This window comes from Vulpes lagopus, chromosome 3 (genome assembly GCF_018345385.1).
Source record: "Vulpes lagopus strain Blue_001 chromosome 3, ASM1834538v1, whole genome shotgun sequence".
In the NCBI taxonomy this organism is placed as follows: domain Eukaryota; kingdom Metazoa; phylum Chordata; class Mammalia; order Carnivora; family Canidae; genus Vulpes; species Vulpes lagopus.
In genome coordinates this window covers 21427601-21453739 of record NC_054826.1, presented here as the reverse complement: position 1 = coordinate 21453739, position 26139 = coordinate 21427601, and the positions used below count along the sequence as shown (strand labels likewise).

The 26139-nt window shown below is 41.9% G+C and overlaps 1 long non-coding RNA gene across 1 annotated transcript in view; it reads left to right on the top strand.

Moving 5' to 3' along the window:
• The window catches only part of LOC121488392, a 40378-nt gene that overhangs the window by 1986 nt on the left and 12253 nt on the right, over positions 1-26139 (top strand). The window contains exon 2 of the long non-coding RNA XR_005987040.1: positions 16083-16840. This is a non-coding gene — a long non-coding RNA (uncharacterized LOC121488392). The remainder of the gene's footprint in view (positions 1-16082; positions 16841-26139) is intronic.

Here is a 26139-nt window from a genome sequence, read left to right as displayed (position 1 = left end):
GATTGCAACATGCAGGCGCTGAGGCTGAAAAGCGCGGCATGAGAGCCTGGCTTCTCTCAGTGTGTTCAGGAGCCAACATAGGCATCCCTTGGTTGCTAATTAGACACAGGGACCCACTGAGTTAGAATTTACGTTTTAGCAAGATTCTCAGGTGACTCCCTAGCAAAGCAAAGTTGAGGAGGCTGTTTAGAGCTCTGCTGACATCTACTGGAGACAGTGAATTTGGAGTTCCCTAAAATGAGTTTTAAAATCAAATTGCAGTATCAGGTTGTCACGGTAGGAAGTCTAATTTGTGAAGAACCAGCTTCGTGAATCCCGAGAACAATATCTAAGGGGAATGGCCATGCATTTCTCAAGAGTAAAGAGAGAATACAAGAAACATGCTAAACATACTCTGTTTATTCGAAAACAAAAATGAAAATCGCTGATGGTAGCACTTCTGTACGTGTATGCCAAGATTTAGCTTTATGCAATGCAGACTTTCTTGTCAGTTTAATTTCTGGTATTAAAGAGCACCAGAATTAGAAATAATTCAAGTGTTCCCTAGTAGGGGAATGGTTAAATAATTACATCCACTCAATGGATTTTCAAACAGATACAATGAGGATTTGGATACATGAAAGAAGACTTATGTCAATAGTAAAAAAAAAAATTAGGTACACACTTGTATACAATCTGATGACAGTTATGCAACAATAAAAAGACAAGCCCAGGGGTGCCTGACTCAGTAAGGTGGAGCATGCAACTCTTGATCTCTGGCTTGTGAGTTTGAGCTCCATGTTAGGTGTAGAGATTACTTTAAAAAATCTTAAAAAAAGAAAAAACCCAAAACAACAACAAATGAGCCCAAAACTATGAGAGAAGATGGGAATGATTTGCATCCAAGTGTTACTAGTGGTTATCCATGAGTAGTAGATACCTTTCTATTTTTTTCTAAATATTTCAATAATAAATATAGTTTCTTATAATTTATTTTTTATTATTATTTTTTATTATTATTTATTTATGATAGTCACAGAGAGAGGGAGAGAGGCAGAGACACAGGCAGAGGGAGAAGCAGGCTCCATGCACCGGGAGCCCGATGTGGGATTCGATCCCGGGTCTCCAGGATCGCACCCTGGGCCAAAGGCAGGCGCCGAACCGCTGCACCACCCAGGGATCCCCAGTCTCTTATAATTTAAACCATCCCTCCAAACAACCCAGAATTTGTATGTTAAAAAACCCTCCTGTCTTCATGAACTGTCCACAGCACACTTACTACAACATTTTAGTCTCCTACCAGTATCCTCAAGTTTTACGGAAATCTGATCGAGGGACACACAATCATGCAGCATGATGGCCCCTGATAATGTGTACAGCTTGCCTACGTGGCTCGATGAGACTGTGTCCCAGTTTGCATTCTCAGCAGATCAAATTCCACCTCAGTGATGCAAAGCAATGGATGTCTTGTGTACGTGATTCCCTCTGAAGCAGGCATGGTAATGACTGCTCACGTGTACAGGCATAATTGCTGTTGAGGAAATATAATTAAAAAGAAAATCGCCCAAGCTGGTGAAGGGGTTCAGGACAGCACCTCTACCCTACATGTGCCACTTTGGCATGTGGGTCATTTTGACCAAAGGGATTCAAGTCCCTGCGGGCTCAAGAGAAACTTTTGCCCATCACTTAATTACACAGAAGAATCTAAATTGGGGATCTTACCCAGAGCAAGGGCTATCAACAGAGATAAATTTTATCTGAGTGACTCATCTGTATGGTAGGGCAAACATCTCGTTACTAAACATCTCTTATTGCCCTGTGAGGTGCATCCTTTTCCTCTGAAGTCCCAGACCTTTACCCTTTTCTGTAGTTCAGGATGACATACATACCTCGTTTTCCTGACCGTCTTTGGAATTTCCATGTCTATGTGGATTCCCCTTGTGTTTGCTATTGGATCTCCTGTTGGTCTGCCTCGTGTCTATTTGATTCTTAGTTGGGCTGGAAGGACCTTTGAGGGGACACGAATTCTTGCTCCGTGATGCTAGAAAATCTCTCCACGAAAATAGGAGAGAAAAAAACTCATTAAACCAGAATTCAGTAAGCATCGCAAACAATCCAAGGGATTGCAAAGACAGAAGGAAATCTCCTCTTTTATATAGTTAAGAGGATACAGCCCTTTACATATGTGCTGTCTAGATAATAACTAGTCCTGAAGTAAGAGGATTTAGCTCCATTTGTCTGTCATATGCAGTCCACCCTAAATTCACCTGGTAATTGGGATAACCACCTGCCTTAGCTCATTGGCTTTATTTACCCAGAGGAGAAACAAACTTCTGTCTTTGTGACAGGAGTTTTACCATTTAAAGTGAGGCATGCACCCAAGTTGGGCTTCTACTTTTCTAGAGACCATGGCTCTAATTCCCTCATGTTTACATTTCTCGAAAGACATTCCTGGGTCCTAAGACCAACTGTGGGGGCTGGGATCCAGCCTAGGCCTGACCTCGGGACCTGGAATTCCCTGAGGGAATTTGCTCCTTCTGAATTTGTGGAATTAGTGGGATCTTAAAAGTTGACTCTAGATCTAGGAGAGGCAGACTGCAAGATTTCTGTTCCTCCGTCAGTGCTGGAGCCTAAAAGGAGACACAAGCACATTCTGAAGGGGCTGTCAGCACTGTTTGCCAGCTGTAAACTCAGTTAAAAACATGCAGATGTGGGTGGTTTCCTGTACAATGCGTACCTTAACCTGGCCTTAGGAGTGAATGGCCTTCACAGTTGAAGAGGTCTCGCCTCAATTCAGAAACACCTATTGCTGCTGCCAGTGGAAGCTGAAACCATCAAAGGCCTCATGGTTGCTGTTGAGAGGCCTCTTCCCTCTGATTATGTCTCTGAGCCCAATTCTCTACATTTCCCATTTGAGTGACCAGGAGCTGCTAATTTCTTATCTACTTGAGCCTCCACTGCAGCTTCCTTTCACTAAAGTTGTATTGATTTGATCCGTCCAGGGCTCGCCCCCCCCCCCCCCCCCCAAATCCTTCAGTCCCTGATGATGTAGCCCACTTGGCTCCTTCTGTGCATACATGCTTGCCGGAGGCTATCTAATATATCCTCAGGAATTTTAGGATCCCTAGGCCACGGTGCATGGCTGAGCACCATTTTGACCTGGCAGCTGGTTCTGCTCAGACATCATACCCGGTTCCTCTTACCAGCCTTCTGTTTTGTTCCTGAATCTAACTAAGCCCGTATTTCATACCAGGTCAGCATCTTGCCCAACCAAGCGCCTTTGGCTGAACGACTACATTTATAATCTACCTGGGATTCTATTTGCTCTAAAATCTAGCCTCCCACTTTACAGTTAATTGGTTGCCCTTGAACCACCGTGCTGAATCCAAGCTCCTTTCCTTGGTGCTGAGAGCCCCGACACTCCTCCCGGGTCCTCTGCAGAGGCCTCTTCCCAATCCTAGTTGGCTAGTTGCTCTTGCCTGTCAGGAGTCCACTTCTCCTTTTGCCATCCTATATATTTTTTCCATTCTATTGGCCCTTCCATCTATCCCTTCCCAGTGAGGACACTGACTGAGCTTGGCAGTGGGAATGGAGTGTTGTGTTAAAGGTTAATGGTCTATTTCAGGATGAAATGTAACCCTGAAACCCTGGTTGAGACTTGGGTAGTATCTTCCTTTAGAATCAATATGATAATTAGTGACTAATGATTGTACTTTTAAGAAATGTACTCATTACCCAAATAATACCTATTCATTATAAAATTAGAAATTATGTTCAGAAGGAACAGAAATATCCACTTATAATCTACCCAGCTGGGCTCAGTAGTTTCAAGTGCTATCTGTTCATCATTATACGGAGATATTGTTAAGAGTACATGTTTCTGGTCTCTAATCCAGAACTGCTGAGTTAAAGTTTCCAAGTGTAAGGCCTGAGAATCTGTGTTTTAATTTGTTTTAAAGATTTTAATTTATTTGAGAGAGAGAGAGAGAGAGAGAGAGCGCACAAGAGGGGGGAGAGAGGAGGAGGGAGAGGGAGAAGCAGGTTCCCCACTGAACAGGGAGCCAAACATAGGGCTTGAAAACTCAAGCTAGGGTGTCTGGTACCTTTACCACCTTTACCTTTATTTGGAAGTTAAGGCCCTTCTCTCTTTTAATGACTCTGGGAAGAGAAGTTCCAGGGCTTGTCCTCATTAGCCTGTATTTCACGTTGTGCCAAGGGATCCAGGTACTTAGATTTGATCAGATTCACTTCTTTGACATACATGGGTTGGAGTCAGCACCACTTAAAACACATGCAATTGTTTCTCTCTGAGAAGGGGAAGTTCTATTAGCAGAAGGAGGGGAAGGACATTTGCTGATCAGACGAAAACCACAGAGATGCAACACACACTGCACAGATGGATCTGCTTCCCACTATTTTCACTTAATATTGCATACTCATCACATTTCATGCCATCAAGTATTCTTTGAAAATCTGATATTTTATTGCCACATAATGTTCTACTTTATATGAACACTGTATTGGTAATCTATTGCTGCATTACAAATTACCTCAAAATTTAGCAGTTTAAAACAACAAAAAAATTAGAAGTCTAGCAGGAACCTCAATAACACACCTTTATGGGAACTCTTCCACCTTTCCTATCTCACCAAGCTCACTTGCTCATGCTTCCTGGGATAACTTCTCCAATAAACTCCTTGCACCAAGTGCTTAACTCGGGGTCTGATTTCAAGGAAATACTAAATAAATCAGTTTGGTTCTAAAATTACATAGCAATCATTCTGTTGAACTAAACTGGTGAAGTTCCAGAAAAGACCAAGGATTCTTTGCTATCCTATGAAGTACATGGGACATGGTATATATAACCCGTCTTATTGTGCTTTTGGGTTATAGAAACATCATTTCCTTATTTCCTTTACTAAACACATTACAACAAGCTATGTTAATAGATGCTAATAGAAACCACTGCCTCCCAGATAGTTTTCTAAGCTATATATTTCAAAGGATCACAATAGTTTCTCCTCCAGAAAAAAGAGAATAGTTAAGATTCACGATCTGTGGCATCTTCTCTCCTGGGAAACCAAGGCTTCTAGCTCCTATGGAAGGTCAAGGCCACTAAGCAATGGGATGTCTCCATTTTAAGCAGGAAGAGCTTACACTGACCACACCATAATTGGCCCAGATGTGGAACACACCAAAACTACTATTCAGGACAATTTTCAACTTCGTAATGTGTCAGTCCTAATACAGTACAAAAAACAGTCTAAAGTCCTGTGGGTTGGCCATGTACCAACCCCCAGCACTTTGTGCACAATCCATTGCTGGGTACATGGCTTCAAGTCAAATCTAAATCACTTTGGGTTTATGGGAGGAAGAGAGGTAAGGCATCTGCTCCATAATGTCCTTTGTCCTTTCTGTACATAGTTTTACAAGTTATGTGTATGCCTTACTTTATGGAATGGAAATCTAAATGAAAAAGTTCTGAGCAAATCATATTACTGTTTAAAATCACTATACTTGAGGGGGTGCCTGGGTGGCTCAGTGGTTGAGCGTCTACTTTCAACTCAGGGGGGCATCCCAGAGTCCTGGAATCGAGTCCCACACGGGTCTCTCTGCATGGAGCCTGCTTCTCCCTCTGCCTATGTCTCTGCCTCTCTTATGAGTAAATAAATAAAATCTTTAAAAAAATAATAAAAAAATAAAATCACTATACTTGGGACGCCTGGGTGGCACAGTGGTTGAGCATCTGCCTTGGGCTCAAGGCGTGATCCAAGAGTCCCGGGATCGAGTTCCGCATCAGGCTCTGCCTAGCTCTCTCTCTCTATGTCTCTCATGAATAAGTAAATCTTTAAAAAATAATAAATAAAATCACTATACTTAACTCTAAACTCATCAAGTTATATATGCTAATTATGTATAGCTTTATGTATGTAAATTTTTTGGAAATAAAATCACTTAAAAATGAAGGAGGAAGAAGGTGTTTACTCATGAGGAGATGGGATAGCTTTAGATTTAGATTTTATTCTCATTAAAATTTTCAACATTCCAAGAGGGTGCTAGCCAGTCTTTGGTTGAGCTGTCTGTCAAAACCTTTGTGTCAGAACTTAACTGAAAACACATTCCCAAGGGAATGACAGGGAATTGACAAAACTTATAAACTTGCTGTGACTCGGTATATATTAAAAAGTTAAGATGAATGTATAAAAAGACACTAATATTTAAACACTGAATATTTTATTGAGGTAAAAAATACTTCTATCATGTAAGTAACCAGTCTAATTTATGTTTGGATTTTTCACATAATAGATTTTCTGCTGAATCACAAATTATCTGTATTACTAAAATGAATTGACATAATTTTAGCTAAAGGAAAACAAAACAAACCAAAAAACCCCACCAAACAGAAAAACCTTAGGAATCTGGTAAATATTTGTACCATTAGGGTAGGCAAATGAAAATAAGAGGTTTTTTTTTTTTTTTTTTGAGATACAATTTTTTAAGAGTCCCCATGACTAATTTATTTATATTTTCAATTACATATATAAATGAATTTGGCATATTTTTAGTTGCAAAAATACAATGAACTTGAAAATATGAGATATTTGTATCATAACATGAACTAAAAAATTCAAATGGATGTTATTGGAATACCAAGAAATGGCTTGTTTGTATGAGCATAGTAAAATTCAACATAATCATATTAGCCTAACTTATATTCTAAATATGTGTATATCTATTTTATTGAAGTATATTTGACATTGAAATACAATTGTAAAGAAATTTCTCAGACTCCATTACTACTTCATCTGGGTATCTGAAGTCCCTAGATTAAGAGCCCCCGGTTTAGGTCATTCTTCTATTTCTTGGAAGTCTGTCTGGGATAGTTGGTGAGAATCAAGAGGAGGGCCCTGGTAATCCAGAATTATCTCCCTTCTAATGCTGAACTATCTGGTAACCTAAAGATCATAAAACCATCTTAGAGGGCCTTGACCTCTGAGAGATGAGTTCATAGCCAAGTCCACAGCCAAGTCCACGCTGGAGGTTACTCTCTTACCAGTGGATTCTGCATGGAAAATGTTTGATTAGAATTTCTAGATCAAACCTTCCATTTGTGAGGTCAGAGGCCTGTCTGCTGTCCTGCCTGTGCTCAGCCAGATGTTAACCTGGTGGTAGATCAGAAGCAAGCTTTATTTCAAGCTCTGAGATAGAGAAATCTCAGTTTTTCTGCTTTTCACTCTACTCTTCTGCCCCTAAATCCCCAAATTCCTCTCCCTGACATACATACTACATACACCCCCAGACCCCACACATACACTTGTGCTTAGGAGTAGGAAAGTGGACTTGAGCACACAGTCCATTAAGTATAGGCCTATAATGTACTTTTTCATGTTTGATATCTAATGCTTCCAGATGTGGGTTATCCTGGAGAAGAGCTAAATATCTTGACAAATACTCTTCTTTCCTAATACTCTCTTCTTTCTCATTGAAGGCTAAACACTGAATTCACAATTTTTAAAAAAGATTTATTTATTTATTTATTTTAGGTAGAAAACATGAGCAGGGGGAGGGGCAGTGGGAGAGGGAGAGAGAATCCTCAAGCAGACTCCATGCTCAGTGTGGGATCTGACGTAGGGCTTGATTCCAGGATCCAGAGATCATGATGTGAGCTGAAATCAAGATTCAGATGCTTATCTGACTGAGCCACCCAGGTGCCTGAATTCACAATTTTTATAACGAAGCCATATCATCTTTTTCTAGGTCTAACACTCAGATATTTGAGTAGTTGGCTTTGTCCTTAAAATAAAATTTATGAGTTTTTCCCTTTCCATTCCTCCCTTTAAAAAACACCCAAGAATTCATTTTGCATTTTGGGTAGTAAATTTAGGATTATAATCATTCAAAAACAATATGTGAATATGTGTCTTGGTCAATAGCAGCTGGAATTCCAGCATAAAATCTGTCAATGAGGCAGAGATCATTTGTTTCAGTAGCTTTTGTTTTGTTTGTTTTGTTAACTCTCTGGCTGTTGACAAAGGGTCAATTGTTAGAATTTGACATCGAATAATTTTTCAGGGTTAATTTTCTTCCTCTTGTCTAATTTTTTTTTTTAAGTTTGGAGTCATTGTCTGAAGATTATTAGACCCATCCTATCCTGGCAAGGATGCTGTATCCCAAGGATTCTGCTTCCATCCCAAGGACAGCTCTTCTGCACTTTGCCAATTTCTGTGCTCCTTCTACCGACCCTGAGTTTTTATTTAGAAGGTCAAATGCTTGAGAGAGAACTTGATAAAACAGCCAAGAGGGACACGAAGATCTGAACTCTTTGGTCTCCTTTGGCTTTTGACCTGAATCCCATGTACACTTGAGTTTAGCAGGCCTCAGAATGACCAAAGACAAGAAGCTAATTGGCCTTTGCCTTCTCAGAAAGGTCCTCTTTCTCAAGTTCTCTGGACCATCAAGCTTTCTCCAGCAATCTGAAGTGCAATGATTGAACACAGCTTAATTAATGATGACAGGAGGCAGCACTGAGTACGTATGGTGTTGGGGAGCATACACTAGCTATATTGTATGCAATCTCATTTCATCCTCATGTAACCAATAAGATCATTACTTTAATTTATGGGTGATGAGGTCTATACAACTCCCCGGGTAGAGCTTTTTCCTAAAGCCTGTGTCCCACACCCATAGGCTGCTTTCTGAATGCCCCAGTAAGAGTAAAAGCTACCATTTATTTAAGATCTGTTAACATCCCAGGCATTAAAATAAATAAATAAAAATAAATAAAGTCCCAGGCACTGTAACAGCAGCCTTAGGTAGGTTATCTAACTTGGCTACTTCCCCATCACCTTATTAGTTAGCTGGCATTACACCATTTGCTTATGAGAAAATTGTTTCCTCAGAGAGTTTGAGTTGCCCAGCTAACTATTGAATAAAAGAGAAAATATTCAAACCCAGTATTTCTGATTGAAAGAAAAACATTGCTTTTCCAAGGCTATTAATTATAACCTTGCTTTCTTAGCTAAAAATTAATATATGAATTCAAATCAGATTCAGTGTGCAATGGGGCCTTGCAATAGCTTATTTGAAGTCATGATTGTCTTAAATGAATAGGGAGACATGTTGACTGACCCCTATTCACAGTAACCTCTTGTCCAATCTCCTGCATGCTTCAACCTGCTAGATATTAGCTAGCTGTTACAAAGGAAGCAACGAGATGAAATAAGTCATCCCTGTTAGGCTGTTGTGTCTGTTGAGTTGTGTTTTGTTTCCCTCTGGTGTGAGCAATGGACTGCCTCAAATTATGGAATGCTTCAAAGATTTTCCTGTTTTCCCGTTACTATTTTTATGTGGAATTTTAACATGTAATTGCCAACTTGACAAGAACTCTTTTTTTCCCCTCTCTCTTCTTGAGCAGCATACAAAAGGTCCAAGTTTCCTATTGGCTCCCCCCTTCCTCTCCACAGCTGATTCAAAGCCTCCCTTTGTCTACACTATAGACAATTCAGCGCCGTGTGATTGCTTGTCCATTTCTTTTTTCCCTTTAATAATTAGCTTTGTAAAGGAGGGTAATTAACCCCCAATGGAACCTCTAATTGGTGGGTTTCTTGCTGGGCCCACTTTCTTTTTTTGGGGGGGGGCACCACTTTCTAATTCCTCTGAAATCACATATTGGGTAGGCATCCATGCACCCCAGGAGTAAAGTGAGTATTGGTGGAAGGAAGAGAGATGGAGAGAGCCCATGAGCTCGCCGGGGAGGAAGGAAGAAGTTACAAACCCATGGATGCTGAGACCTCCCTGCCCTCATTCAGTTATCTTCTGGATTATACATGAGGCAGGTGGCCTGGGCTCTGAGGGGTCCTTAAAGTAATGGCTTGGTGGTCTCCTCACCAAGATTACTTTTCCTGGACTGACTCCTGGTTTCTTTCTTTTTTTCTTTTTTTTAAAAAGATTTTATTTATTTACTCATGAGAGACACACACACACACAGACATACAGAGGCAGAGACACAGGCAGAGGGAGAAGCAGGCTCCATGCCGGGAGCCCGATGTGGGACTCGATCCTGGGTCTCCAGGATCAGGCCCTGGGCTGCAGGCGGTGCTAAACCACTGAGCCACTGGGGCTGCCCTGACTCCTGGTTTCTGACCCCAGGATAGATTAAGGTTTGTACCATCTGGGGCACCTGGGTGGCTCAGTGGTTGAGCATCTGCCTTTCGCTCAGGGCATGATCCCTGGGTCCTGGGATCGAGTCCTCATCATGCTGCCCACAGGGAGCCTGCTTCTCCCTCTGCCTATGTCTCTGCCTCTCTCTCTCTGTCTCTCATGAATAAATAAATAAAATCTTAAACAGAAAAAGACCTGTACCTATCCACTTCCCATTTTTAGCTAGAGCCTGGGCACTGTTTCCTCTTTTACGTCTGTGGCCTGAAGAAGAGGAAGGACGGGAAGAGGAAAGGTGACTCCCTAGAGGAAACAGAAGCTGGGCTGCCTCCAGAGGTTAAGTGAGACTTAGCACTTCTTGGAGCAGAGAGTGGACATCCCGAGGGTAAATTCTGGATCTTAAATGTTTGAGAATCTGGGGGCAGAGGAAAGGACAAGGAAATCAGACCAATAGGATCTGGTCAAAGAGGTTGCAGCATTATGATTAGGGGACCTGTGTCCTAGACCCAGTGAAGTGGGTGAAAAGGGCAACATTTCTGCCCATAGAGGGTTTACGAGGGTGCCCTCGAGTTGGATGAGAGGTTTTTATTAAAATTTTCCACCAGGTTACTAACTTCAAATATGTTGATCTTCCAATCCATGAAATACTCAAATTTTCTAAGTCATTTTTGCTGTTTATTCATTTCTGGGCACCTTTTCCCATATGTCGGGAGAAAGGGCACAAACACAGCACGCCCGCTCCTGCAACAGGTGTATTTACTCTTAATAAACCCCTGATACCAAACTCAAGCAGGAACAGACCACCTGCATTTGGCCAAGTCTCTGAAGCTGAGTTTCTTCCTTTGTAAATGTGGGAGAAAATACCTGCCTCATCTTTTTTATAGGGTGCTGTGAGGGTTAAAAGGGTTAATAAATTTTTGTTCATTTTTTTCAAAAGATATTTATCAAAAGCCTATCTTGTGTCCAGCTTCTTCCAAACTTTGGGGTTCTCAGTCAACGTGATAGACAAGGATCCTGACATCAAGGCATTTATAGTGCCTAACGCTGCATAGCTGAAGGCAGACGCTTAACCGACTGAGCCACCCAGGTGCTCCATCACTCTCATTTAAAAATTAAAAAAATTTTTGATTACAGTTATATTTTAGTTCCGTGGGCAAGACAGAAACTTATAAAAATAATTTCATCTTTCATGAATCATTTATTTAAAAAAATTTCAGTGAAGACCGTATGTGGGTGGGCTTTTGACTGAAATAAGTGCTATTCACATTGCAGCAGAAAATGTGGTGGTATTTTGTGTCATTTGTGCCTTCTTGGCCCTGGAGACTGGGGAACACCATACGCATGGGAGGTCGGCCACACGTGTTGCTGAGGCTGGAAATCCCTCTTGATCTGGTGTTTTTGAGGTATCTTGGGGGAGGAAGTATGAGTGTGTGATATGTATGTGAGTGTGTGTATATTTGTGAGAGTGTGTCTGTGTGAGTGTGCATGTGTATGGGGAAAGAGCGGGAGACACCAAAATCCAGGGGGGACTGTGGAGTCCTCCAGCCTCAAGGAGTTTCTCTGGTGGTGCAGAGTGTTGTTTCCTTTGGACCAGAAGTCAGCATCCTGGTTGTGTGTGTGTGTGTGTGTGTGTGTGTGTGTGTGTCACGGAAGGGGATTTGTCGAGGGCTGACCACATAGCCTGGCAAAGTACAAAGCTGGGGTTCGAGACAAAGTCTGCTTTTCAAGAGTCATGCTGTTGGGGAGACTTTGGCCTCTGAGGCAGCGCTCATCTCTAAGTTGTTACCTGTGTATTTTCCTGAATTATATCATGTTAAAGAAAATTCTATGTGTTTGTATAAATATTTATGTGCATTCTTACTGGTTAGGGCCCTATCATAAAACACACAAAAGGGAATTTGTGAAAAGGGGTGAGTGAGCACAGTTTAATGGGGAGTGGTTATAAAGGTGGGGCCATGATAAAAGGAAACTAACTTGGTGAGACCCGTGGTGCGTGGTGCGGGGAGACACTGCTTGATGGCCCTTGTAGCTGTTAGCAGAGGAATGCAGCTGCTGCCTGGTCCAAAGAGGCTCTGACCTCTGCCTCTTCCATCTCCTGCCAATGTTCTCCATTCTGGTATCTGGCCAAAAACTGAAGGCAAAGAACCCCTGGTGATGCAGGCACAGAGCTGGTGGAGAAGGGTGGGGAGAGGTGGAGAGTAGACCTGGAGGGAAAGGTGGAGAATGTCCATGACAGGACCCGGCCACGTGGCAGGCTCTCAGCGAGGTGCTGTAGGGGCACAGTAGGCGAGCCTCGGCCCCTTCTAGAAGAACAAAGTCAGTAACTCTGGGAAAGCGTGATAAAGACTAGAGCTAGATTAGCATCACCGTCTGGATAGTGGCTGTCTTATGACAGAGCAAATGACAACTCCAAATCAATCGTGAAGCTGGAATCCTTACACGTAACATGGCTTTATTCAACAGTGGTGGTTGAGCCAAAAACCTGATATTGATAGGCAACACCGTTCTTGTCTCTTTCTCTGACGGGATTCTGTCAGGGAAGTGGAGGCCCTGACTCTTAGATATTTGGCAACCTGCTCTCCTTGTCAGTATAAACTGCTTTGCTAAAAGCATTAAAAAGTGTTTGCAGGGTGCCTGGATGACTTGGTTGGTTGAGCGTAATCTCTTGATTTCAGCTCAGGTCATGATTTCAGGGTCATGGGATTGAGCACCACGTTGGGCTCCACGTGGGGTGTGGAGTCCACATAAGATTTTCTCTCTCCCTCTGCCTCTGCTCCTCCCCTCCTCTCAAAAATAAATAAATAAGACAAAAGGTGTCTGCAGTAACAGAGCAGAATGGAGGAGGGACCCACCCCTACTCACCTCCCACACCATGGGCCAACTCATAATGTCCTGTCATCTCAGAGAGGGGGACGGTTGGCCACTGTAGGAAACATAATGAAAAGTGAAACAAGATATTACGTGATATGTACATGACATTACTGAACTTAAGAAACCTGTCACAGTTCTATGTGGCCACAGGGTAAAAATCACACGCATGTGTGTGTGTGTATATGATTTTAAATACATAAACAAAGACAAATTATGTGGATTGTGTAGATCCCTCTGGTGTTAGATTATTCCCTTCTCATCTCGGTAAGTCTCTGTTACGATGAGAGGAGATGTGGAGGTAGGTGCCGGTGTCAGCCTGAGATGGGGGTGGCAGGGCTCCGGTCACCTGAGCATCCATGGCCCTTGTTCTGCAGTGGCTGACCCTGACCCTCAGAGGGCAGCTCCTGATAAAGCCTGAGGGTTTGCTGGTTCTCTGACCCCTGGGGAGAGCGTCCGCAAGAGAGGGCAAGAAATCTCATCCTAGATGTTGTAGTTCAATCTCAAATTGAAATGCCACGTGGGTTGTTGGGAAACATTGAAATAAATTCTTAATCAAGTAAAAGTGTGGAAAGAATTGTTTTTTGGTCAGTAAACACATTGCTTTTTATAAAGGCCAGTAAACATGTGGAGAAACCTCTGATTTATCTGATGCAAGACTCCTTGATTCTGACTCGATTTTTCTAAGAATTTGAAAGGAAACCATTTCACTGAGATAGAAGGGAGTGGTTAATTGACCCCCCTCTCAGAATCCTCTTTGGCTCCCTTAGCAAAGCAAAACCTGACCAAGATGGTGTTTATGAGTTCCTTTCTGAAAAGTAAGTAATATGAAGACAAATTATGTGGATTGTGTAGGTCCCTCTGGTGTTAGATTATTCCCTTCTCATCTCAGTAAGTCTCTGTTAGGATGAGAGGAGATGTGGAGGTGGGTGCCTGTGTCAGGACCTGTGTCAGGTCTGTTTGGAACATAGACTTTCTAGTCTGACCTTGTTTTCAGAAGCTGCTGTTTTCAATCACCTAAGACTGTGCTTTTGAGGGGCATACTATAGAGGTGCACCATAGAAAGTTCCTCTGGCTGGGATGTAGGGGAAAGGAGCCCCAGGTTAGCAAACAGCACATGGGTATACACACTGCTAAACAAACAAGCACCCCTAGGAGTATGAAGGGTGGCGGTGCAGGTTCTCAGGGCGCTTCCTCTTCCAGCCGCTGGGCTGCTTGGTGTGGGAGAGCTGAGCTGGTCCTTGTCACCAGGGGCCTGAGAAGAAGGAGGTACACCACAGACCTGAGGACATAGTTCAGGAACCGGTCTGTGGTTTGTCTTCCGAGACCCCTTAGTGAGTCATCAGAGTCAGCATGCTGATAGTTTAAGGCTTGCTGACTTTCTTTTCATGACTGAATGGCATGTATTTATTTATTTTTTTAAATCCAAGGGTTAAAGTACCAGTATTATTAGTGGAAACACTGGGTGGAGGAATGCTGTTTGGACTAAATGCCAAAACACAGTTTCCTTCTGTTTTCTCCTTTGAATCGTGTTAACCCACTTAGCTATGGAGGGTTGACAAAGAGCCCGTGGAAAGGTAGCCGGGGCTGCCACGGCAGGGGGATGGCAGGGGGGCCTCTGGGCACCAGCAGGTGGAGGTGCAGGGATGAAGGTGGGCGAGGAGGAGGAGCAGGGCTCTTGAGTCTTCCTGCCCCCCCCCCCTTTTTTGCTCAGCTGTCCCACCGCTAGAACAGGGGAATGATATCCTCCTCCTTTCCCTGCTTCTCTCTTTCTGTGGCAGCCATACCTACCCCTGTACAGAGTTGGGCTTGGGTGCTGTTCTACCGACCATTAGTGTGTTCCTTGGACAAGTTACTTAACTTTCTGGTTCCCTCATCTGTAAAAAGGAAATAATAATAGTCCTGAAGCATCCTCAGGATTCCTTGAGGTCATCCACTGAGAGCACTTAGAACAGTGTCTAGCAACAGCAGGTTCTCAGCGAAGGCTGATAAAACTCACTGCTCCTCCTACTGATAACCTCTTTGGATTTCCCCAAGGCCCTTTGATCACCGACTTGGGGTCTGGGAGGCCACGGGTATAAGCAGCTAACTGGGAAGTGGAGAAAAAGAATTTGTCAACAGAATCCTCTTCTTTCTGGAAATTCCTGAAGATGGTGAGGTCAGTGAAAACAGCTGATTAGGAGGCATCCAATAAGCGTTGAGATTCTAATGATAAGCGACCCCTTCAATGTATGCTGTTGATTGTGCCACCCAGATGTGGCCCTTTGGCCTGCAGATCTGTGGTGGGCCATATGTAAGAAAGAAATTATTCATCCAGAAGTGGAAAGAAGTCATGTACGTAATGAATGGGAGTAAAAGATATGGGAATACCTATAGATGGTTAGGATTAGCACCAAAAATCTTGACTTGCTTGGCCTGAGGCTATGGAAAGGACTTCACTTCTTGCAGTAGGATTGAGAACTTGAGCAGAGTGAAAAGTAGCAGGACTTGGTATGAAGAGCTTTGAGATAGAAAGGGGTAAGGCCAGAGATGAAACAGAGAAATCATTGCTATCACTTTCACCATCAATAGATAGATACTATTTACTAAATCTCTAGACAATTTTTATCTCATAAGTAATATACCCCTGGATTTTAAAACCAGACCATTTACATGGAATAATCTTTTTTTTTGTTTTAAAGATTTTATTTATTTATTCATGAGAGACACAGAGAGAGAGAGAGAGAGAGAGAGAGGCAGAGACACAGGCAGAGGGAAAAGGAGGCTCCACACAGGGAGCCCGATGTAGGACTCAATCCTGGGACTCTGGGATCATGCCCTGAGCTGAAGGCAGATGCTCAACCACTGAGCTACCCAGGTGTCCCTGGAATAATCTTAGTTATAGTAGTTATAGAGTGTTTTTACTGTATTCTGATTATAATAAAAGCCAAACATATATATTCAATTCCTGAGCACTCAAGAAAACTGCCTTTCCCAGTGCTTTGGGACTAGATGATTAGTTCTGGCCAAAAGAACATTAGCAGAAGTGACACAAGCCAGCAACATTTGCAGATCTTCAATTCTCTCCCCTTTTTTAGGAGGCGGAGCCACGGTTGGAAGGGAGCCTGTATCCCGAGTCAAGACTTAGAAGAAATCCACCTGGGAAATCCACCTAACCAGCATCAGAATGCAAAGTGGACTAGAAACAAAACAGCAGTATTAAGTCACTAAAGTTCTAGGATTTTTCTGGGGGAAGCTAGTAGCACTAATAACCCTGACTAGGACAGCCTTAGACAGTAAATGTGACTGACCAGTGTTGAAATCTTATTATTAAAATAGCCATGGCATTTCACAGCAATAATCATTTGTTTTGCCTCCAGATTTCCCATTAAAGTACACAGATAAAAATATAATGTATTATGTGATCAAAAGGCATGATGACATTTGCTGAAGTCAGAGACCCATGGAAATGCATAGATTCATTCACATACTCAGTATTGAACAAGTACCACCTACTGTGTCCTTGGCAATGGGCTAGGTGTGAGAGGTACCGGCAGTTTTCTGATAGTTTGTGAAGGGCTTGTCTACTAGGATTGAGATCTTTTATTTGTACTTAGTGTTATTATACATAATCTGTACACCCAATGTGGGGCTCAAACTCATATCCCTGAGATCAAGAATCGCATGCTCTACTGATTGAACCAGCCAGGTGCCCCCAGAATGGAGATTTTTAGATCTAAATGAGAAACTTGAACTTTCTATCATGCCTCCTCCCTAGTTTTTATTCCTCAGTCACACCCAGGAAGGACAAGGAAGGAACGCCAAACTTTGAGCATTTGGACTCGCCCTTTGCAGTGTAAGTGGAAACAACTGTCTGGTTGAGAGGCCCTGGGCTGGGCGGGGAAAGAACAGGGAACTTCATGCACCAGAGATGGGCGGGTAGGAGAGGACTGTTTACTTGCTTATGGTGAGATAAGAGCCAGGAGGAAAGACAGAAAGACAAAGACAGAAAGGAGTTTCTCACCATATTTTTATTCAGAATAGGTTGCAGGAGGTCTTACAGGATGGGAATCAAGGCCCTAAACACGCACGGTGCAGGAGTACAGGATGGCAGCTGGGGTGCAACAGACCATGTGACGGGCTGCCTTTCCATAAACTGTTACCTGGTGCGTCGGCCTGATCACGGTCATCTTTATAGCTGTTGTAAAGAGAGATTATTGCTGGGGCCGAGCCCAGCTGATCAGGACAATCACGGACCACAGACGTGCTGCTCGCCATCATCGCCCACATTCTGGGCACATCATCCTTCCTTGCTTGTCATTCTCTGTCACTTCGTGACTGTCAACAACACCAAGAAGCAGGGATGAAAGTGGCATTTTCTCTGCCCCAGGGTTCCAACTATAGTTGGAACAACTCCGAGCAACCTAATTATATGTGTTGTTGGATTAACTGGAGGGAAGGGGAAATCAAAGCAATAAAGAAATAATCACTGAGATTTTTCCAAATTCGATTCTTTTTTTTTTTTTTTTTTCAAATTCGATTCTTTTTAAGCAGAAACTCAAGATCTAAGAATCTCAGTAAGCTGGGAGCACAAGAAAAAAGAGGGAGAGAACATATCAGTGAAAGTAATTTATTAATTTATAGGGGCAGCCCCGGTGGCCCAGCGGTTTAGTGCCGCCTTCAGCCAAGGGCCTGATCCTCGAGACCCGGGATCGAATCTCACGTCGGGCTCCCTGCATGGAGCCTGCTTCTCCCTCTGCCCCTCTCTCTCTCTCTCTGTGTGTGTTTCTCATGAATAAATAAATTAAAAAAAAAAGAAAGTAATTTATATCAGTAGTGGAAATCTGTAAATTATTTTTCCTTAAAAGAGGTCTGTCTGAAATTTTGAAGAGCCTGTTTTAAATAAATTGCTTTTCTCCTCTAAGTCAGTACTGCAGTGGGAATAGTTTGATTTGTTTTAGCAGAACTCAAAACTAGCTTGGATATTGAATAGGTCTCATTGTTTTGCTCATGTACTATTCATCTTGGTCACATGCTCAGGACAGACTAGCGTTGGGATTGTTGACAACCGGGAAGAGGACACACCCAGCACCTTGGCAAAGACGGCAAGGAGCACGGTCTGTGATCATCCGGATCAGCCGGGCTCGGCTCCAGCAATAATCTCTCTTTACAACCAATACAAAGTATAACTGTGATTGTCAGACACATTGTGTATCAGTTTATGACAATTGCCCAATTAGACCATGAACATGATAAATGTAGACAGACAGAGACAGTCTGTCTCTGGAAGAGGCCTTGAAAGGTTAAGATTACTCTTCCAGGAGAATCTAAGTGATAATCACAAACGAGAGCATGGAGGTCACTGGGACCTGGCAGGACGGGCTGTGACTGTTGCTGGGAGGCTGGTGCATGAGCTCGGAGTTCAGATGGCGTGGGTACCTGCTGGCTCAGTTGCTTAAGTCTCTGCTTTTGGCTCAGGTCATAACCCCAGAGTCCCGGATCAAGTCCGCCACTGGGCTCCCTGCTCAGCAGGGAATCTATTTCCTCTGTTCTTACCCCTGTTTGTGATCTTTCTCTCTCACTTTTTCTCAAATAAATAAAAAAGCTCTTAAAAAAAAAAAAAAGTTCAGATGGCTTCCAGGAAAAACAGAAAGGTAAATATCCTCTACTTCTGCTTCTGTAGGAGAGGCAAAACGGAGTGCTGCTAGCTTAGTCCTTATTCAGTGAAGGGTGAGTGATTATGGAGTACATGATCAGGTAAAAACTGACAATTCAAAGCACAGGAAGTTTACTCTTTAAAAACAAAAAAAACTTAATTGTAATTTTAAATTTTAAAAAAGGGAAATTATAGATATACCTATGGAACTAACAAATATTAATTTGTCAGATTTCCTTTAGATCTTTTTTTTTTTTTTAAGATTTTATTTATTTGAGAGAGAGAGAGAGCACAAGAGCATGGTGGGGTAGGGAGAGGGACAGAGGGAGAAGAAGCAGCAGGCTCTCCACTGCGCAGGGAGCCTGATGCCAGGCTCCATCCCAGGATCCCAGGGAGCATGACAGAGCCAAAGGCAGACACTTAACTAATGTAGCCACCCGGGCACCCCAATCCTTCTTTGTGTCTATAGATATTAAGTACACCTACAATTAGTCACACTCACCACAATTTTTAAGTTCTCTTACTTTGAAATGAGGGATCGTAATTTTCTTTCTATAATGGTTAGTCTTGTGTCAACAAAATCCCCTAAAGAGTCAAAAATCAATATATCTGTACTTTTTCTGAACAAAGCAACGACTTTAGAATTTTTTAGAATAAAACAATCAGCTTCCCACCTTCTAATGTTTTAACATTTTAATTTTACCACGTCTAAGTCCCCATCCTCAGTCATTATTATCATTGTTATTTCAAAGAGTCAATGAGTATTTACCTGAGTACTTATCTGACTCCTTTCTTTCCTTTTCAGTTCCTTTTCCCAAAGCACATCCTTCAGGGTTCCTTCAAGGACTATCTGAACAAGTATGCCACTCATTGTGTATGGCACACACACTCAGACTTGGCTTATTCAATTTTCTTTCTCCTCTTGAATGATAATGTAGCTGACAGGTCTCCTCAGCACTCTCTGTTTTGTGGGCTTAGTTTTTTTTCTGTTGGGAAGTCTACTTTAGTCTAATTGTAACTCCATAGATAATCTTTTTGTTCTGATTACTGTTAGGATCTATCTCATTATCAATGGTGTTCTGCAGTTTTACTCAGAGGAGTGTAGGTGTGGATTCATTTTTACTTGTTTAATTTAGTATTCATTGTGATTCTTCAGTCTGGAAATGTAAGTCTTTCATTAATTCTGGAAAATTCTCATTGAATATTGCATCTTCCTCCCTGCCAGTCATTCGATTCCCTCCTTTGTTTTTTTGTTTTGTTTTCTTTTGTTTTGTTTTTTTCCCCGATTCCCTCCTTTGTAGCCTGTAGATCTTGTCCAAATTCCTCTGTCTCTGTGGTTAATTTCGTATCCTTCATGAAAAATTCGGATTCTATCCAACATAAATTCTTACAAATTCCTACCCCATCACCTATAGATGTTTCAATATTTGCACTTATTCTCATTTCTTCACTTCTGTTTACATAGGTATTAGGACGTAGACTTGGGTGTGAAACTCAGGTTCACATTTGTGTTCTATTCCTACCAGATGTTATTTAATAATTTCCAAACCTCAGTTTCAGACTGAGCAGAGGGTGCTGAGTGGAGATAAAAAGAGTATGTGCCCCTTACATTTGTTGTGAAGGTAAAATTAGATAATGTGCAGAACACTTAGGCTGGTACCTGGCCTAGTGGGCATTTAATAAAATGGAATAATTAAAATCGTCCTCCTCGTGTCATCTGATCAAGGCAAATTCCTGCACCTGCATTCATTATCCAGCTCTGCAATGTGCAGCTCTTGTATTTTCTTTTTTTTTTTTTTTTCTCTTGTATTTTCAACTTCTTTGACTCCCCTAGAGCCTGCCTCACAGGATATACAAATATTTGGGTTTCTTGTCTTTCAACATAGAAAGCTCTATCTCTGTTATCTCAAGGTCTTTTCCAGCTATCACCTTTTTATTTTATATTCCTTTCTCAGTCAAATTTTCTTTCTTTCTTTCTTTCTTTCTTTCTTTCTTTCTTTCTTTCTTTCTTCCTTTCTTGAGAGAGTGTGCGGGAGGAGGGGCAGATGGAGAGGGAGAGAGAATCCTTAAGCTGACTCCCCGCTGATTGTGGAGCCCAATGCAGAGTTCCATCTCATGACCCCAAAATCATGATCTGAGCTGAAACCAAGAGTCGGCTGCTCAACCAACTGAGCTACCCAGGAGCCCCTAAATGCTTCTTTTTAAAAAGAGCTTCCATTACATTCTACGGATTATCACTCTCAAATCACCTTTCAACCAATTTTTTAAAAATCTTTTTTTTTTTTTTCACAAAATCAGCTGTGGGTTATAAAATTCTGTGTTTGTTTTTTAAAAAACTATTTATTTATTTGACAAAGAGAGAGAGAGCACAAGTAGGCAGAGCAGCAGGCAGAGTGAGGAGAGGGAGAAGCAGGCTCACCTCTGCACAGGGAGCCAGATGTGGGGCTCAATCCTGGGACCCTGGGATCATGACCTGAGCTGAAGGCAGACACTTGACCGACTGAGCCGCTCAGATGCCCCAAGTCCTGTGTTTTTTAAAAAAATTTTAACTATTGCACATAGTTAACTAGTTTAATTATGACAATGGATAAAAATAAACAGGTTAAGTAAGTGTTTTATTACCATTGCTACTCAGCACGGGAGCTGGGAACCTTGAACCAAGTTTTTTTGAAACCTAGTTGGAGTCACTAGATTAACACAACTGTGATGCCTGCTGTACTTTTAGGATTCTAATTACATCATCCAATAGTTTTTAGTGGTTAAGTCTATCAGGTTTTCTGGTATCTGTAGTCTATAGTGTCCTATAGCTGATCTGGGATATAATGCTTCAAGTCCCTTAAGGGCTGGGTTTGTGGTTTGTTTTTAATCTAGGTGCCTACCACAATGCCTGGAACACTGTAAGTAGTTGAATCTCTCTTGAATGAAAGAAGAAAAGTGTTTTTTTTAAATTTTTATTTATTTATGTATGATAGTCACAGAGAGAGAGAGAGATAGAGGCAGAGACACAGGCAGAGGGAGAAGCAGGCTCCATGCACCAGAAGCCTGATGTGGGACTCGATCCCGGGTCTCCAGGATCGCGCCCTGGGCCAAAGGCAGGCGCTAAACCGCTGAGCCACCCAGGGATCCCAAGAAAAGTGTTTTATTTGTTTTTGCCATTTATGCTCATTAGTTCCTCTGTCAACTCTTCCATTCATTTGAACACTGAATCCAGTGATTCCTAATTGTGCAAAGAGGTGACTGAGCCACTGTGAGGTGTACTGACTGAGCTACTGAAGGAAATATGTTATAACCCTCCTGTTTGTTAGAAAGGTCAAAAGTCCAGAACCCCTGAAAATCTGATATTCCTATTTAATGATTTTACACACACAAATCTTGTTGCTTCTGATAGATTGTAAGAAGTTAGCAGAAATTCTTTCTTCATCTTGGAGATGTTAGACTCACAGAACATAAAAACTAGAAGGGAGCTAGTATTATTTGGTCCATTGATCATATTTCACTGATGAGAAAACTGAGGTCTTAAGAGTTTCAGCAATATGCCCATGGTTGGATCTTTTGCAGTGGCTAGCAAACTGTTAGGCACATAAATATGTGCTCAATAAACATTCGTATGCATGAAAGAATTACAAATACACATGCAGAAGAATGAAACTAGACCACTCTCTTGCGCCATACACAACGATAAACTCAAAATGGATGAAAGATCTAAATGTGAGACAAGAGTCCATCAAAATCCTAGAGGAGAACACAGGCAACACCCTTTTTGAACTCAGCCACAGTAACTTCTTGCAAGATACATCCACGAAGGCAAAAGAAACAAAAGCAAAAATGAACTATTGGGACTTCATCAAGATAAGAAGCTTTTGCACAGCAAAGGTTACAGTCAACAAAACTCAAAGACAACCTACAGAATGGGAGAAGATATTTGCAAATGATGTATCAGATAAAGGGCTAGTTTCCAAGATCTATAAAGAACGTATTAAACTCAACACCAAAGAAACAAACAATCCAATCATGAAATGGGCAAAAGACATGAAGAGAAATCTCACAGAGGAAGACATGGACATGGCCAACATGCACATGAGAAAATGCTCTGCATCACTTGCCATCAGGGAAATACAAATCAAAACCACAATGAGATACCACCTCACACCAGTGAGAATGGGGAAAATAAACAAGGCAGGAAAGAACAAATGTTGGAGAGGATGTGGAGAAAGGGGAACTCTCTTGCACTGTTGGTGGGAATGTGAACTGGTGCAGCCACTCTGGAAAACTGTGTGGAAGTTCTTCAAAGAGTTAAAAATAGACCTGCCCTATGACCCAGCAAATGCACTGTTGGGGATTTACCCCAAAGATACAAATGCAATGAAACGCCGGGACACCTGCACCCCGATGTTTCTAGCAGCAATGTCCACAATAGCCACACTGTGGAAGGAGCCTCGGTGTCCACTGAAAGATGAATGGATAAAGAAGATGTGGTCTATGTATACAATGGAATATTCCTCAGCCATTAGAAATGACAAATACCCACCATTTGCTTCGACGTGGATGGAACTGGAGGGTATTATGCTGAGTGAAGTAAGTCAGTCGGAGAAGGACAAACAGTGTATGTTCTCATTCATTTGGGGAATATAAATAATAGTGAAAGGAAATATAGGGGAAGGGAGAAGAAGTGTGTGGGAAATATCAGAAAGGGAGACAGAACATAAAGACTCCTAACTCTGGGAAATGAATTAGGGGTGGTGGAAGGGGAGGAGGGCGGGGGGTGGGGGTGACTGGGTGATGGGCACTGAGGGGGGCACTTGACGGGATGAGCACTGGGTGTTATTCTGTATGTTGGCAAATTGAACACCAATAAAAAATAAATTTATTATAAAAAAGTATAAATATATATGGTATATAAAGATATATAACCTAAAAAAAATAATTACAAATAAAAATCAGATGGACATAAAAGCTGGCTTGCCTTTCTACTAGGTTTCTTCAACTTCCAAGGACAAAGGTGTAGTCAGAAAATGTGAATTGGACTTGCCCTATATCTGCTGATCTGTCTCATCCTTGAGTTCTTGTGACATTGTAAGATTTACTGTATGATCTAAGTGCTTATTATTTTAAATATTTTTCTGTAATGTTTTTCTGCATTTTAAATGTTCTGAAAATATCTTATTTTGTATTGGTTTGCCTCCCTCCATTATACCCAGCCCTGGCACAGTGTTGGGATTTTATTTTATTTTTTTAAAGGTTTTATTTATTTATTCATGAGAGACACGGAGAGAGAGGCAGAGACATAGGCAGAGGGAGAAGCAGGCTCCACGCAGGGAGCGCGACGTGGGACTCGATTCCAGGACCCTGGGATCACGTCCTGAGTCAAAGACAGATGCTCAACCGCTGAGCCACTCAGGCATCCCCAGTGTTGGGATTTTAATAGTGGTTAACTAAGTCCTCCTTCATTGATTATTGATAGATTGACTGATGCCTAACTTCTGAGTAAAGTTGTTATGCAGGTAGCATTTACTTTCTTCGAGTTGAATACTGTCACTTGACGTAGTCTTAAAAGTAAATGAGTGAGTAAAGGGTAAATTCTCCTTTATTTATTTTTTTTTGAAGATTTTATTATTTATTAGAGACATAGAAAGAGAGAGACACAGGCAGAGGGAGAAGCAGGCTCCATGCAGGGAGCCCGATGCGGAACTCGATCCAGGGACTCCAGGATCACACCCTGGGCCGGAGGCGGTGCCAAACCGCTAAGCCACCAGGGCTGCCTGTAAATCCTCCTTTAGACATAACTCCAGCAAATAACACATTGTGCTGACTTGTTCTTAGAGACTCAAAAATACAAAATTTGAGAGTACCTTCCTGTTCTTTAGGAACATGTGATCTTAGTCTGTAAACATTAGCATGCTGGAGAATGATGTCTTATTTACTTATTTCACAATCACAAATCCACAGCCTTGTTAATATGTTAATATTTAATGGGAATGACAACAGACTTTGAAAAGATAAAAGCTGCAGAAATAGTTCGATGTTACCCACAGTTTTAAACCTAAAGTCTATTGCACAGGAAAAGACCAGGATGAAAAGCCTAGGATGGCAATAAATTAAATCTCCTGTGAGTCAGGAGATTAGATTTCCAGTTCTTCTCTGGTTCAAGCCAGCTGTGAGTCCTTGGATAAGTCTATAGATCCTACTGAGCCTATAGCTTTTCATCTTTAAAGCCAGAGGATTGAATTTCAAATGATTTGTAATGTCTCTTGCAAGTCTAAGAGTCTACTATTTATTGGAATCAATAACCACCATGTTGGTAAGAATACAGAGTGGTAACAAAGTGTTAGCACTGGGAAGACATGCTGCAGGGTGGAGAGGAATAAACTAGTATTCTTGAGATGATTTTATCAAGCCTGGTCAGGGTGATGAACTCACACACCTTCCCCTCCCTCTTTGGGGTTTGCCTATGACTGAGGCGATCCTGGGTCAGCATCATGCAGTGAGTGGGCTTAATATCTTTTAACTAAAAGCACTAACAAGACTTACTCTGGCTGAGTGATTGCAATTTTTTAAGAGAGGATGAACCACAAGTAGAGAGGATAAACTTATAAAGTGCCTCTAAGGGACACAAAAAAATGCATGGAAAACCAGGATAAGTTGGGGTGATATGTTTCAGGGAGAGAAGAGGGACAATATTTGGGAAACAGAAGAACCATCAGAGTCTGAAGAGCTATATCATCCTGTTGAACCCTCAGCACAGGACTTTGTTCTCTTCACTAGAGCGTCACCATCGGTGTGACTCAGCCATGCCCTTATCTTTGTTTTTCTTTGTGGTTGGTCATTTCTCCCCTCAAAATCAACAGTCTGAGGCTATTCTTGTTTCCCAAGTCATATTCCTGAGACAGAGTTTATCAGTATAGCTAATAATTACCACCTCTGCTTTGGGCCATGTGCAGAAAAGAGTTAACATAGCAGGCCCGAGACTGCTATCTCTAGAAGGGCGGGCTTACAAGATTGGCCCTTGGCTGGTGTCTGGGTGTTTCCAACATCTCATAACTGATAAGGGTGGTTTTCTGTGCCTAGACTGTTTGCGTGAACAATGTGATTTATGCTGAATACCTGAGCTCCTCCTGGGAGTCTGGAATTTGGAACGTGATAGGTAGAGTGCAGATGTGATCAGCCCCCAAGAAAAATGTTGAATGCTGAGTCTCTAATGAGCTTTTCTGGGCAAAAACACCATATACATGTTACTGTATTTTTCAGTGTGGAGAAAGTAGTATGCTCATGTGTATCCCCTCATAGAAGGAGAGAGCGTAGGAAGCCTATGGATTTCTCTAGATTCTTCCTGTGTCTTTTTCCATTATAATCTGATGGTGTATCTGTATTGTCATTGTAATAAATCTTAGCCATGAGTCCAGCTTCTGTGCTGGATCCCATGAGTTCTCCTAGCAAATCTCTAAATACAGGGATGATGGTCTTGGAGATCCTAACCCACACCACCTCAAATGACCCAGGCC